We start from the raw sequence: 14,669 nt of genomic DNA on the forward strand, positions 1-14,669 counted from the left end.
CTGCCCTTGGTGGTCATGGCAAGTCACAAAAGACAAGAAATCTGCCCAGAGGTATGAAGCCCTCAAATAACACCCAAGAAAATGCCTTCTCCCTTACCAACCTGCCCAGTCACTGTGGTGATCAGAGGGGCATGCTCCTTGTGGTTCTGCACAGACCTATGGCCTTACTGGAGTCTACCTAGAGAAGAGCCTTCAGTGTGGTGCTCCCCTTTCTATGTTCATAGAATCATAGAATAGTAGAGTTGCAAGGGGCCTATAAGGCCATCGAGTCCAACCCCCTGCTCAGTGCAGGAATCCACCCTAAAGCATCCCTGACAGAGGGTTGTCCAGCTGCCTCTTGAATGCTTCTAGTGTGGGAGAGCCCACAACCTCCCTAGGTAACTGATTCCATTGTTGTACTGCTCCCTTTGTCTGGAGTTCAGGCAGGCTGTTTGCAGCACCTCATACAAACATCTTCATTTCAGGGAGCCTTCCTTGACTGACCAACTGTGGCTTTATTGGAATTCTGTGTCTTTTTTCTTTTCTTTTTAAAATAAATTTTAACATGGAGTTTTATTCTTTTATCTTTTATTATTCACTGCTCTGGAATCTGTCTAGATGTGGAGTGGTATATACATGTGATAAAATAAATAAAAATAAATAAAAATGGCAACATCTAGGCTAGAGGCCCCCACTTCACTTCAAAGCAATTCCAGCTGCCAGCAAGAAATATAGACATATTTTTAAAATAAAAATTGAGGGAAGTAGGATGGCTGGGTGGTCACCAAGGAAGGTGTCTCAGGTCGCATTGGTGCCTATGGGCGCCAGTTTGCCTCCGTCTGGATTAGAACTATAGATTTGCAAGTGGGACTTGCAACAAAATGTTGCAGTGTGTGTGTGTGTGTGTGTGTTTCTGTTTCTGTTCACAGTTACCTTGACATGGGCAGGATCTACACTACTGCTTTATAGTGGCACTGAAGTGCACTGACAATTGTTGAGGCCCATGACACGTCTACACCAAGCAGGATCTAACACTATGAAAGTGGTATGAAAGCAGTATATGGTATGTGTCAATGGGCCCCAACAGTTGTCAGTGCACTTCAATACCACTATAAAGCAGTAGTGTGGCTCCTGCCTTTTATATACCACTTTCATACTGCTTTCATAGTGGAATATCCTGCTTGGTGTGGATGAGCCCATGGCCTCTTTCCATTTCCATTTCCCTTCCATTCCATTTCCCTTCCCATGTGCATTTTTCCAGTGAGCTTTCTGTGTCCACTGAGCCTGCTCAGTCTTCATCGAGCTGTTTTTGTGGTTCCTTGAGAGTTTTCCCCTGCCCCACTAAATATTTGTGTACTTCTACAAGCTTTCAGGTTCCCCACACCCTGCTGATACCATCCATTTGTGCACAGATGATGCGATTTCAGTACATATGGACAGGCACTAGGAGAATTGAGTTTGCTCTTAGTATATGTGATACACAGACCTATGATTCAACAGTTGTAGTGCTCAGAGATTCCAGAGATCCAAATGGTTTCACTATATAAACGACACAATTCAGGCATAAAAGGTGGCCTGAATAGGTTATGAATTGAGACAGAGAAGTCTTATTAAGGGGAAATGGCCTCTGTGTGTTTAAGACAGATCGTAGGGCCGTCAAAAGCTCATGAAGGCCTGCCATGTTCAGCAAAGGGTTTATTTTTGTCTGTTTCTCTGGGCCTAAATTGGCTCTGTGCACACCCCTACCTGTCAGTAATGAGCAGCTATTTCCAGGTGTCACAGACTCCTACCTCTTGAGGCCACGTCTTGAAAGGATCGCTGTAATTATCTCACAATAGCGCAGAATATAACAATTGTTACTTATCAGCCACAATGGAAAGCAATTGTTTGTAGGAGTAGGGATTTCCGACTGGTGCGTATGCACAAATGACCATTTTCATATGGAAATGATAGGTTCTGTGCAGGCACAAACACAAGACGCTCACAGTTATTACAGGGGAGATAACATGAACCCTTTGAGATTCTATTTCCAAGTATCTCTGCAAACACTGAAATGTAGCATTCTAGGCAGACTTGCTGTAAATTGCATGCAGTTCATCCTAGAATGTAAGGGCAAAGCTACAGACGATCAGCAAGGAGTCCAGACCAACCTCAGAAAAAACAGCATCCCCAGGTGGAATTTCTTCCTCTGCTGAAAATGTCGCACTAATAGAGGTCTTGAGTAGATATGTGCAAGAATTTGTTCTGTCAAGATTTTAATACAATTTTACCAAATGTATTCATTCTTAGTTGCATGCCCAAAGCTGCATTTCTGTCAGGCCAAAAATGTGCACCAAAAATGTGCATCTTAGTAGAAAGCATGCACCATACAGAAAAGTGTGCACAAAACATCAGTGGAAAAATACTTGGGAAAAATACACACTGAAATGTGTATATTTTTCAAGATGCACACAGTCACAAATTTTCATTTGGGCTTAAAAATAAAAACTTGCAAACTTATGTGGAAATCAGCCAGAATGAGTTTAAACCTGAAAATCCAACGATCTCAGCGAGAATGAAAGTAACAGAACTGTTCCCCCCTAGGATGGTATTGTATCTGTGGCCTTAGCTAGACCTAAGGTTTATCCCGGCATCGTCCCAGGGTCATCCCTGTTCATGTAAATGACACACAGGATATCCTGGGAGCAGGTAGGGACGACCCTGGGATGATCCCGGGATAAACCTTAGGTCTAGCTAAGGCCTCAGTTTCCATATCCATGCTCCACTTCATTGGGCTCCACCTGTTAAGACAGTGAAGTGCTAAAAATAATGACATAAGACTTTGGGAAAACTCTGGTGAAGGAGAACTTGGCATGGACTTTCCATTTGCAATGGCAAGCACACAGGAAATGACCTCATGCCAAATCAACTCCACTTGTCTATCTGGCTTAGGATTCTGTATGCTAACTGGCAGTAGGTTTTTTTGGATTCTGGCAGGAGCCTTTCCCAGATCTCCTGGAGATGCTGGTGATTGAACCTGGAATCTTTTCTGTGCAATGCACGTCCTCTTCCACTGAGCCCCATCTTTCCCACAACATGCAGTTTCACCCTAATGACACCTTTAGAGCACATCTCTCAATTGGCATACTGTATCTCTCAAAGCTGGTTCACTGCTTTGGTGCTAAATAGCATGTTCGGGTGCAATGTGACATGGGAAAGTCTATTTCCATGATAGCTGTCTTTGGGGAGTCCTGCTATTGTCCCACTACTGTCCTTTTTGGCATGATAAATAGATGGAGTTCAGTTCTTACTCAGCCCAGGCACATGAAGCTGAGTGAACGCATTTAGGAAAAAAACAACAAGCTGGACTGTTTCCAGAGAAGGCTTGAATATTTCAAGGATCTCATTTCCTTTGGAGGCCTGTGGCATCATGGGGATACTCATATGAATACTAAATCTAAGAAACATTGCTTCTGTTCAACACTCTTCATGCCAATGAGGCATGCACCTAAGTGGTTCTCAATGGGTTGTGACCAGATTAAAGTAGGCTTAGATGTGTGCTCATGATTATGAGCAGAAGTCATGTTTCTTAAAATGATAATTGAAGAGGATGCTTAAATAAAGTATTGAAACCATTGCTACAGATGGAAGTATCATTATATGGAATAGCTAACGTACAGCACAATCTTATGAATGTCTGTTCAAAATGGCACGAACTGGCAGAGGTTTCTCCACGGTTTCAGGCAGGAGTCTTTCCCAACTCTTCCTGGATTTGGGTCAGGCACACCTGCTCAAACCTTTTCACCCTACGGCACTGTTAATTGGCTGAATGTTCTCTGTTTGTTATGATCAGCTGTTTACCTGATCAAGTGACCAATAGGACATCCTCTTGTCACTTGCTACTATCTAAGTTTGCCATAGGTCACACTCATGAATTTTCATACAAATTCTTGTTATCATTATTTGAAAGTTCTGAAGTATAGCCCGGCTAATCTTGCAACACCTTATAATCAGGGATGATGTATAAAGGTTACACTTAACATATTGTTACGTGGTGAACAGAAAGTGAATAGAGGCCAATAAATCTGTCAACTTTGGTTCTGTTCAGTTTATCATTTTTCTGACGTTTTCAGTTTAGCCCAATTCCGCATCAATGTTCAGATTTTATTTTGAAAAGTCTGCAATGAGTATGCGTATGTGTTCTTATGTGCAAATCTCATAACAGACACATTTTAGCACACCTTTTGCTGAAGTATGCATTTTTCCAGCTATTTTCCATATAATAATATGTTTCTGTACGTTACTTTCAATGTTGTGTGCATTTTTGTGCACACTTTTCTGTAGCATATGGATTTTGTGCATATATTTCCCTGATATGTGCATGTGTACATATGTGGGTAAGTTTGAGTGGAAAACTGTAGCACTAAATTTGAGAAGTATCAATTTTGGTGTGTAGCTCTGTACCAGTTCTCTTCTTGGTCTGTCAGGTGCAAATTTTTATTTTTTTTATTTATTGCATTTTTATACTGCCCAATAGCCAAAGCTCTCTGGATGGTTCACAAAAATTAAAACAATTCAAAGTATAAAACAACAGTATAAAAACATGATATAAAATACAATATAAAAGCACAACCTTGATAAAATCAACAGCAGTGCAGAAATACAAATTTAAAATACCAATTTAAACGAGCAAATTTAAAATTAATTTATAGACTGTTAAAATACTGAGAGAATAAAAAAGTCTTCACCTGGCATCTGAAAGAATGTAGTGTAGTTGCCAGGCGAACCTCCTTAGGGAGCTCATTCCACAGCCGGGGTGCCACAGCAGAGAATTTTCATAAAGATTTGGACAAAATGCATTTCTAATCCAAGAAGTGAATGTTGCTATATGTACTACATGCTCTGGAAGAGTCTTGTTTGATAGTCAGTAATGTTGTAATTTATTTATTTATTTATTTATTACATTTTTATATCGCCCAATAGCTGAAGCTCTTTATTGTATTATATTATGCTTTTAAAATAATTGGTTATTTATATTCTACCCTGTGCTGGAATCTCTTATGATGAAGGGCAGTATGGAAAAGTTTTAAATAAATAACAGATATAATGCTCTGCAGTAATCCAGACAAGAGGTTATCAGAGCATGGATAACTGTAGCAAGGCTATCTCTGTCCAGATAAGGGTCCAATTGGTATATCTGGTCCTTGGGAGAGGAAGCTACCATGGAGTTTTCCATGGTGGCTGAGAGGGTGGGGGAATGTTTGTGTGTTGGGAGTGGGGGAATTTCCCCCTCCAAGGTCAGAGCATTTTCTTCAGCCTTGGAGGGGAAAATCTCTGTCATCCTCTGGGCCCTCAGACGCTGTCAAGGGACCATTGGATTCCTCTCTCACTCCTGTTCCTGTTCTTTTGCTATTCACACAGCAGATCTGCATTAAATGCTGCCATTAACACATTATGAATGAGAGTTACCTTAATTAGAGGCTTCACAACAAATCAACGACTCTTTAAGCACTCAAAACAAGCTCCTTACATCATTATCATATCATTGTTGTTCCCAGGAACTGTAAGTGAATCTCTTAGGCAGTAAGATGCAGAGGCAGAGAAGCGCGATGGAGATGTGTTCCCAGGACACCAACATGGAAACTTCATTTGTCATCTCGCCCTCCCATTACGTGACAAGGAGGCAAGGAGGATTTCCCCGGGGATATCAAAGGTAGCATGTACTTCACCCACAAGGCCTGCTTTGTATCTGATGTTTATCTGCTACAGAGAAAATCTGTTCATAGGAAATAGTGTACATTGCCATTTCAGAAGCCATGACTGTTTATTTAGCTGCCAGAACCCAGGTTACAAATATCACCTAGGAAGGACCCGTTTTGTTGTCTATTCTCTTGTCTTCTCTTCTCCTCTTCTCTCTGTTCTCTTCAGGAGCCTACAAATGGGAGTCTTCAGATCTGTGCACATCTGCCTTGTGTGGTGGCCCACAAGAACTACAGGTTGGAATGTTTTCCCAGGCAGTAAAGCACACTTCGGTACTGGAGTTACTCTGCCTACTGAATCATAGGGGCCTGTGAGGCCATCAAGTCCAATCTCCTGATCAACGCAGGAATCTACATTAAAACATACTTGACAGATGACTGTCCAGCTGCATCTTGAATGCCTCTAGGTAACTGATTCCGTTGTCATACTGCTCTAACAGTCAAGAAGTTTTTTTCTGATGTCTGGCTGAAAACTGGCTCCCTGTAACTTGAGCCCATTATTCCGTGTCCTGCACTCTGGGATGATTGAGAAGAGATCCTGTCCCTCTGTGGGACAACCTTTGAAATACTTGAAGGGTGCTATCATCTCTCCCCTCAGTCTTCTCTTTTCCAGGCTAACAAGGCCCAGTTCTTTCAGTCTCTCTTCAAAGGTCATTCTGTCCTCATTGGCCAACTATTGTCTCTCCTCACCAGGAAATGCTAGAAAGGCTTCCTGTTCCAATGGGACAGCACCTGAGAAATAATCCTCTATGACTCCTGCCGGACCACTCATGTCTAATCCAGTAGAGGCTGGTGGCTCTGACTTGATTGGGGCTGTGAATCCATTCTGAGTTTCAATCAGAACCAGCCAGAAATCTAAAGGATCTATCCAAGGTGCTGAACCTTATGGCCAGAATAGGTTCAACATCTTGGATAGCTCCTTTAGAATTCTGGATATTTGTGACTAAAACCCAGAATGGATTCACAGCCCCACTGAAGTCAGAGTCACCAGCCTCTACTGATCTATTCCTAAACCTTTGGATATAAACACATTTCTTTAATCTAGAAGTAAAACATCTTACATATAAAAATAATGTGAAAAGTAATATTGAAACACATTTAAAAAGGGAACACTAGTTATATGATATGGGTAAAATAAACAAACATAAGAGCATATAGATATAATACAATAAAGATGAAGGTGACTCGATGGCCTTGTAGGCCCCTTCCAACTCTGCTATTCTATGATTCTATTATTCAAACAAAGAAAAACACATATGCGAGGCAGAAATCATATTCCTAACACCCTTTTCCTGTAGTTCATCTCTTCCATTTCTAATATTTTAATTTTGGGGCTGTGTATCACTTCGGGCTGAACCCCTTAATCCAAGGTGAGATGGGCCATTCGGCCTGCCTCGGCCCACATACAAGGCAGTACTGGATCAGCCCAAGGCACCCCATGGTGAATTTGATTGGTACTGAAGGGCCCTATATCTATGAAAATGAGGGGGACCCCATCTTACCTTCAAATTGGAGCTCAAATGCATGAAGGCAGGTAGCAAAGGGAAGTCCTGCAGGCAGCAGCAGCAGTGGCTCTGAGTTGGGGGTGGGGTGAACAAGGAGGGAGGCAAGGAGGGAGGGGGTGAGTGAGCAGGGAGTCATATGAACTCCTAGTAAGTCTTGTGCCTGGCTTTCCTGGGCACCAGCCGCACGGTTGCATGGCAGGCACCCAGGACCTCACAAGGGCTGACCCTCTTCAGGGAGCCAAACCTCACTGGCTTTGGTCCTGAAGCAAGGTGGCCCAGCCCCAAAACACCCCAAGTCGAATCAGGGATATTTTAGGGGCTACAAAATGGCCTCTGAGTCAAGTCAAGGGGTGCTGTGCACAGCCCTATTATTTTTCACATTTGAATCAGGATGGATTAATCTGTCAATTTTGGTTTCTCTTAGTTTCTCTTTTTTTTCATCTTAATTTTTTTTCATCTTGAGCTTTGGTGTTTTTTATGTTTTCATGGAAATTAATAAGCATTTTATGTGTACATTTCTCCAAATACATGTATTTTTATGCATTTTTGCCCAATAGACACTTTTTTTTTTTTTGCAAACCATTTTCTTAATATTGCACATTTTAAATGTTATTTCCCCTAAATACACATTTGTTGTTTAGAAAACTCTGCTGCGAATTTCGGAGAAGTGCACATTTCAAAGGATAACTTTAGTTTCAATTCGCACAGTGGTTCAAAAGGGCACAATTAGGTAAGTTCACAATAAAAAGCAAACTGAATTAATTTCTCCCCTTCCCCTACATTGTATGCTGGTTTAGTTTGATAGGGATTAACTGAAATGCCACCCTTGTGGAACAGAAATTTGAACTCAGGTTGCACCAGGATAAAAGGAGAAGGTACTTCTTGAAGAGGATGTACCAGAATATGATGGAGTTCTTTGTACTTTTTAGATGTAAAATAAATGCTGTAGGTTCTGGTGTAGTCCTGAATTGTGTTAGCCCCATGCAGCTTGGAGGCTTCGGAGACCTATGTGTCAAAATGGGGCCAAGGTTCCCTGGTATAGTTTCAGATTCTGAGTCAGACTTGGAGGCAGAGCTAGAAGAAGCTCAGTCAAGATGGAGAGTGCAGGAGGAAATTCCCCAAGACTTTCCAAGCCCATGGCTAGACCAGGCCTATATCCTGGGATTGTTCTGGGATCATCCCTGTGCATCCAAATGACACACAGGGGATCCTGGGAGCAAGCAGGGGAGACCCCTCCATTTGCCTGGGATAATCCTTAGGTCTAGCTAAGGCCCAAGAGTAAGGAAGGGAGACCCAGGTTCAGAGACTATTTTCCCCTCCCCCCTTGAGAACGCCATCTTTGTCAGAGGAGGAGGGAGCACCAGAATTAACAGATCCTAGAGTTTGCTGCAGGGTTCAGCTGGTGGGGTTGAGAGGAGGTGGGAGGCAGTCCACCAGACTGGCTGCACATCAGAAGTTGGGTCAAGAGGACCCTCCCTGAAGGAGGAGTCTAGTAAAAGCCTATCAGGTACTATTACCTGATTGGCAACTGCCTTCCTTTGTTTGTCTAATTAGGCTTAGAGGACAGCTCCTTGCCTTCACATATGCTACATGTGTAAAGAGGTGTTCTTTGTGCTTTGTTTTACTAAATAAAGACTTTGTGGATTGCATAGTGAGTGTATCTGCCCTAATCTACATCAAGCAGGATTTTGCACTACAAAAGCAGTATATAAAAGCCAGGAGCCACACTACTGTATTGAAGTGCACTGACAACTGTCGGGGGCCATTGACACATACCACATACCACTTCCATACTGCTTTCATACCGCTATATCCTGCTTGGTGTGGCTCCTGTCTTTTACATACTGCTTTCATAGTGCAATCTCCTGCTTGGTAGGCCTCTATTACCTGACATTTCATTTGGAGGGCTTGAAATCCTGACACTGTGCTCATAAAATGGGGCAGATAAGAGAGGGATGTGTTGGGTGACATGCATCCCATTTGCATCCCACCAGCACAACACATACACTATGGTGGGACATGGGAGAGGGCTTTCTCTGTTGTGGCACCCCGACTGTGGAATGCCCTCCCCTTGGACGCCCGACTGGCACCAACGCTGACTTTGTTCCAGGGCCAAGTAAAAACACAGCTTTTTAACGAAGCCTTTCATGGTTAAATTCACCAAGCTCGCACATTGTTTTAACTGTTTTAATTGTTTTTTCTGCTTTTAAATTATATACTGGTTTTAACTTGATTAATGGTTTAATTTGTTTTTACCTGTGTATACTTATTGTTTTATATTGTATAATTTTATCGGTACGCCGCCCTGGGATCCTAGTGATAGAAGGTGGGATACAAATGTTTTCAATAAATAAATAAATAAATTAGCTTTCTTCCATCATGCCTGCAAAACAGTTTATGTAATATCCTGTTAGCATTCTTATCATTCTAAATACAGTTTGCAAGAATATATTTTAGACCTAATTGTAGGCCCTCTCCCCAGATTCTTCATATAGAGAGAGAGCTCCTGGGATCTCATTCCCTTCAGTCTCTCCTTCCCCCTCCCTTTTTTTCTTTTTAATCTTTATTCATTTCCACCTTTTCTATGCTTCCCACATGATCAGAATCGGTGTTTCCCACATGCCCCCAACTCTATTACTTTCTCCATCTTGTTCTCTGTCTCTCATAAGCACACGTGGACATAAAAATGACTTCATTTGTATGCTGGCAATTGACAACCCAATTTAGCCTGACTTGCCAGCTCATTTGAAGTCCCTAAATATGAAGTCATCGAAGACAGCTGACTCCTTTAAAAGAGCATATTTAAATGCAGGCTGACAAACATTCCAGCAGACCTACAGCATTGATAAGTTCTTAACTGACCTTTCCCCACATTTCCCATGCTCCTTTCTGCAAGTAAAATCTTTGTGTGTTTTTCCCCACCAGATGTCTTAATTAAATGACACCACAATGGCGATCTACCACAAAATAAAATGAAGACATAATTTAAGTGCTACACATTAATTTTTCATTGTTTTGCTACTGTGGAAAGGTGACGTACAAGCAGCAACAGTGGCAATTCAAAACACCAGCTGCTGCTGCCTGTGTGGGAATTCTGCTCCATGATATAGGATTTTCCCTTTATTATGCATTCTAGGGTTTAATTTGGTGGGGGGGACTGCCCAGAGCACTTTGATTATTGGACAGTATAGAAGCATAATAAATTAATTAAAATAAATGATTCATAGACATATTGGGACTCATTGACAGAAAGTACCAAGGATGACCAAGGGCATGTCTAGACCTGCCAATATCCCGGAGATTGTACCGGGATCATCCCGTATGATGCACAGGGGATCCCGGGAGCAGGGAGAGATGATCCCTCCCTTTCCCCAGGATATTGGCATACCCTTTAATCCCAGTTTTTCCCATGATCTCGGGCTCATCCTGAGACTGCAGGATGTGTGGCCAGCCAGCCCGTTTTGTCCCGGCTCCTTGCAAGTAACCGTGAGGAGCTGGGCACCGGGCATGGGTCATGGAGCTCCTGAGGAGCTCCGTGCCCATCAGGGGTGGGTGGGTGGAGTGGAAATATATTTTCTTTTTTAAAAAAGAAACACTTACCTTTGCGCTCGAGTGCTCATCTTCCAAAAAGAAAAAGAAAAAAGGCAGGTGTGATGTCCTACGTCCTCCCGGGATGTCACACATGCATGTAGACTGAGGGGGAGGATCTTGTGAGCATAATATTGTGAGATCCTCCCCCATCCCTCCCAGAAAACCAGGAGGATTAGACATGCCTCAAGTCTATCTTCTCCGTGAATGTAAGAGTGTTCATCCAACCCCAACTGATAAACTATGTGAATGCCAACTATAGTATACCACAGGTAGAGTGTGGATGAAGTGTAGAAATTTTCTTGTGAGACAAAATGTTACTAGAAAATCCAACGTACACATGCAACACATTATCAGTATGATGGAGAGAAACTAAATACTAACATTTGACAATAAGTTAGGTGCTGAGAAGGAACAACTCCCAATGACCAAATAATCCTAGTGGAAATTGTATTGCTGTCAACTCCAATGAATCTCTCATTGAGGCCAATCCTGAAAAGGGGCACCTAACTGAACATAAGAAGAGCCATGTAGGATCAGAACAAGAGTCCATCTAGTCCAGCTCATTGTTCAAACAGGGACCAACCAGCTGTCGGCCAGAAACCACAAGCAGGGCACTGCATACGACTGTATGCTCATACATGCCCCTTTTCAGAGGTTTTGGTCTCTACATGCAAAGGTCAGGGTGGGATCAGTCAGGTGCATAGCATTGGAGCGGGGGCACCAGCATGGTTCCTCCCCCACCATGCTGATATTATAAAGCAAAAAACAAAACAAAAAATGACTACGAACCATAGGCTAACGATATATGAAACCTTGCCATAAATTTCTATAAAACATGTCGACTTGCTGAGCATAGAACGTATGGAATGTGTCATTTTTATAAGGTCAAGGGTGGGATTATTTGAAATGTTAGTTCATATGTTACTTGGAATCCCAACTATTGCAAAAGGACCACCTTGTTTTTGCATGAAGTTATTGCATATTACGATTTTTCGTTGAAAAAGCTTGCTATTGGGCATAGTTTGTCAAATGTACATCCTTCCCCATTCTACGTGATTAGCTTAATTGTGTACCATATAATCCTTCCCCTCCACAATAACTGTTATGAAAATCTTTAATTATATTTTGGACGCTTACACATAACTAGGTATATTCTTCCGGCTAGGGCTCCCGAAAAGAAGATTCATGATTCATTTGTGCAGCCCTAAACTAGGTGAGGGAAAAAACAAGTCTAAGATTATATAAGGTTTGAGAAAATGTGAAACTGATGCAGGTTTTGGCCGTTCTACGCCTTGGTAAGTTTTTGGAGGAACACTATTGATGGACAGGTAGAGCCTTTGAAAAATATATTGAGATACAAGAGGTGAAAACTAACTTTTCTGTTTAGTTCTAGCAGTTCAATTCTTCTAGACTTGAAAGAAAACACCTTTCACAAAAGAAAGGAAGAACTCATATTGTTGTTCCCCTGCTAGTTACAAATGGCTGACGAAATGTGGCTGCAATTTTACTAACCATGTTTTTGGCTTTTGTAGCTTGTTGTTTTCTAGCTTTATGGAAGAACTAGTGCCCTTAAAGAGATATTTCTTGGAAGGCTTAATCTAGACAAGACAGATGTGGTACTGCTCAGGTGGGAGCCACGGAGAAATATCCAATGGTGTCCAAGCGCTAGCACTAATGGTTTTGTACTAGCATGCACAATATCAATAGTGCTTGCTAGTGCAATGGGAAATTTGGTGGTGAGAAAAGGGGCTATTTCCTTTAAAATGAGGCAGGTGGGGAGAGTGCGCCTTTTTGTCAAGCAAAATTGAGCTTCTGGAAACCTGCTGGAAGCATGTTTTTACTTGAAAACAAAGAAAAATAGCCTGCCATTTGCTGCCACAGTGCAGCTGAATTTCCTCTTTTACTAGCAATCATGATTGATGTTGCACTAGCAAGCACAGATTTATGTTAGCATGACAATTATTATTATTATTATTATTATTATTATTATTATTATTTTATATTGCACCAACAATGTACTTGGTGCTGTACAGAATATACAAATAAAACAGCAATACCCTGCCTAGAGGCTTACAGTCTAAAATCACATTAAAACATATGAAGTGGGGAAGGGGTTACACAAAACAGAAACAAGGGAATAATCATAGCAATGAGAACAGTAAATCAGGCTAAAATACCAAACGCTATGGGAAATCAATAGTGCTAGCGCATGCACACGATTGGATCATACCCACACTCTGGAATGGAGATTCAACATGTTTGGGAAGTAGTTGTACACTCATTATTATTATTATTATTTATTTATATAGCACCATCAATGTACATGGTGCTGGGGATGTTCTAGGATTTGTGTTCCTGGATTCAGCTTTCAGCCTTGATGACCAGGTAGCAAACATGGCCAGAAATGCCTTTGCTGAGCTTAGCCTGGTGCATCACTCCTGAGGCAGCCAGACCTGGCAACTGTGACACATGCCACAGCCACATGGAAGTTGGATTGTGGTACCATGCTCAACATGAGGTTATCTTTGAAGAGTCTTCAGAAGCTGAAGTTGGTCCAGAATGCATCAGCATGGACATTAGTGACTGTGTGGGTCCTTCAGGTCATGTTACACTATGGCCTTAGCTAGACCTGCCTGGTAGTCTGCAACGGAGGAGGGAAGATCTTGCATTGCGATTAACACGAGATCCCTTCTCCATTTAAACGTGAGGCGCGACAACCTCAGGAAGAGAGGTGTCGTGCCCGCCATTTAAAAAAATATTTTAAAGAAGATGGAGCACACGAACGCTCGTGCGCTAAAGGTAGGTTTTTTGTTTTTTAAAAAAATTAACTTAATTTCCCCACTCCCCTCACCCTACCCCTGATGGGCGTAGCGCAGAGCTGGGTCAAACTGCGGCAATGGGCCACATGTTCTGCGGTCTTGGGCTCAGCATCATGTGGTCGCACAGAGACGATCCCGGGGTTCACCCCGTGCTAGCCCAGTCTAGCTAAGGCCGTACTCTGCAATGTCTTCACTTGTTACTAACTTGCCAATTTGCTTTTGTGCACATTTCAAATGGTGATCATTTTAAAGCCCTGCATTGTCTTGATCCAGGACCATTGAGGGATTGTCTCTTCCCATGACATTCTGCCTGCTCCCTAAGGTCAAAAGTAGAGGCCCTTCTCTCTGTCCCACCAAAGGTGGAGACACAGTTGGTGGTGATAAGAGACAAGGCCTTAAGAAGAGCCATGCTGGATCCAACCAAGGCTCCATCCAGCCCAGCCCTCCATCCACACAGTGGCCAACCAGCTGTTGACCAGGAGCCCACAAGCAGGACACATGTGCAACAGTAGCCTACTTCCCATGTTCCCCAGCAACCAGTGTTTATAGCCTTACTGGAGGTATCACACAGCCATCAGGACTAGAAAATCTTGATCTGTGAAGTTTGGGTGTTCCAGATGTCTGTTTGTTGGATGTTGGTGAAGACATCTCTAATCTGGCAGGCTTGAGCGTTTATGTATTTGTTTTGCTTAACGGTTGCTTTATCTGCAGTATCTGGCTCAGTGCTTTTATTATTTATTTATTTATTACATTTCTATACTGCCCAATAGCCAAAGCTCCCTGGGTAGTATGCAAGAATTAAAACCACACAATACAACATAATAAAATACAATGTAAAATGTTAAAACTACAGTAAAATAAATAAATAAATGAAAACCAAAATAAAACCTAGCATCAATGCAGAGATGTAAAACAGAGTAAAAGATTTAAAACAACAGGACCTGATGTCTGGAGAAATAAGAAGGTCTTCACCAAGTGCCCAAAAGACTACAACGTAGACACAAAGGAAGCCTCTTCGGGAAGGAGATTCGCAATGG

The sequence above is a fragment of the Elgaria multicarinata genome, chromosome 8 (genome assembly GCF_023053635.1).
Source record: "Elgaria multicarinata webbii isolate HBS135686 ecotype San Diego chromosome 8, rElgMul1.1.pri, whole genome shotgun sequence".
Classification (NCBI taxonomy): domain Eukaryota; kingdom Metazoa; phylum Chordata; class Lepidosauria; order Squamata; family Anguidae; genus Elgaria; species Elgaria multicarinata.